Genomic DNA, 2,098 nt, shown 5'->3' with positions numbered 1-2,098 from the left:
GTCTCACCACCCTCACACCCTCTCTTCCCACAGCATAACCCTCTCAACTCAGTAACATCATGAAGATGGATTTGCTTCTGAGAGAAAATGGGAGGAAACCATCCCAAAGTCAACATATTGCAATCCTTCCCAAATTTCCAGCACAGCAGAGATCCAGCACAACTCAGCTGAGGTTGCAGAGAGTCAGTCAGAGATGGTGCCTCTTCTCCAGATATAGATCTTGGGATGCACTGACTCACCCTCCAGAGAAGGGTTTTTCCCCTCTCTCTGTCCCTCTCCCTCTCTTTCTGTCTCTAGTAGGACCATTTATCAACAGGACACCCCACTTCTAAACAGCTGTAGTGGAGCAAGGTGACTCCCACCACAGACACTGGGTAGAAAAGCACCAAGAGAGGACCCAGACTCCACACAGGGCAGCAGATGCCAACACAGACACCTTCTTCACACCTTTCATGAGCCCTTGGGCAGCAGCCAGATGGGTTAACCCAATGGAAACAGATCAGGCAACAGCTAAATGTGTCTTCTGCATCCTGAAAAGGTCTTTCTTTTTGGATAAACACTGTTTAGACATTTTTAAACTATGCTGATGTCTACATTTTGTTCCTCTGACCTTAAAATAGAACAGGATTTTTACCTCAAAAGAAAAAGAGTATTTTTTTTTGCTGGTTCCAGAAGGCACCTTTTCCAAGGTCAAGCCAGAACCTGGCTGGTTCCTGACATCTGTGCCTACTGACACATCTGCACAGCTCAGGGACTGCTTGGACTGGGGGAGAGTGCTCCTGCTAAGCTGGAGGACATGCAATTAAGTCAGCAAATGGACTCATTAAAAGGGAGCAGATTGTACACAAGTCCTCATGGAAGCTGTTCATCCAGGGGAAGAGCAGAGGCAAACATTCCTGGGGTTAAACACCTACCCTTGCAGCAAGGACAACAACTTGCCTGCAGGTAGAGCCCAAAAGCAAAAAGCTGAGCTACAAAGCCTCCTAGAAAGGAAGTGTCCTCTGAGGGTCTGAGGGTCAGCCCTGGTGACACCAAAGGATGAAGTGGCCCTCTCAGAAGGGAGCTGTTGGCCTGGATGCCCCATGGCTCCCAATGGCCCTGCCTGGGGGTGCAGAAGACACACATCCATCCACAGTCTGTGTTTGCTGCCATGGAACTGAGAGCTGCTCAACTGGGTAGAGGAGCTCCAAGCCAGTAGGAGTTCCCCAAAGCCTTCTCTCTCCACCCACACAGTTCAGGGGATCCCAAGCCCTGATGATGTGTGAAACCTCCACGTTTCCTGCCTCTGCACCCAACTCCTCTTCAGGCCAGGCTGGAAGCTGACGTGGCTGCCATCAGGCTTATGGTTTCTCCAAGAAACAGATGTCCCAGCAAATACTTGCCCACACAACCAGAGAGCTCTCTGAGGAAAACAAACCATGAACACAAACACACACACACACGTTTCAGTGACTAAAACTAGAACCCAATCTAAAAATAAACAAGTTTCTTTTCAGGAAGCCTATTTGGGTCTGTGGAGAATCCTCTTGCTGAGCTGAGGGGCAGCTGGAAAACAGCACTAGCCAGACCTTTTCAGGCCAGATTACACTGGGAAAACCCCAGTAGACTGGGAAAACCCCAGTTCTGAGGGATTCTTCCATACAAACACCATTTCTGTGACCTAGTTCTGACCCTGTAACCAGAACTGTTTATTTCCATGCAGACCACTATAGATTATTACCTTAAGGCTCTGCTGGGAACCAGTTGATCCCTCCATCCATATGGTAAGTTTGATCTTGGATGTCTTCCCAAGGTTTAAGTGGTGAACATGAGGCCAGGCTTGTTGCATTAGCTTTACTCATTCACCTCATTTTCAAAGATTTTTTTCTTGCTGACTTCCTGGTTTTCATCAATGTCATTTGTAGCCACTTCTCCAAACACATGATAATGAATTTTCAAGTGGTTCTACTCAGGCACTGCTCGTGGTGGCACTGCCAGAGGTGCTCTTCAGATGAAGAGGTGCTCTCCAGATCACAGGAGGAAGAGCTGGCAGGCTCCTAAACAAACCTTGCCAGGCATTCCTTACCCTTGGCACTGCTCTTCAGCCTTCTCATGGTTC

The sequence above is a fragment of the Chaetura pelagica genome, unplaced genomic scaffold (genome assembly GCF_000747805.2).
Source record: "Chaetura pelagica isolate M959 unplaced genomic scaffold, ChaPel_1.0 scaffold133, whole genome shotgun sequence".
Classification (NCBI taxonomy): domain Eukaryota; kingdom Metazoa; phylum Chordata; class Aves; order Apodiformes; family Apodidae; genus Chaetura; species Chaetura pelagica.
This window is presented reverse-complemented; position numbering follows the sequence as displayed.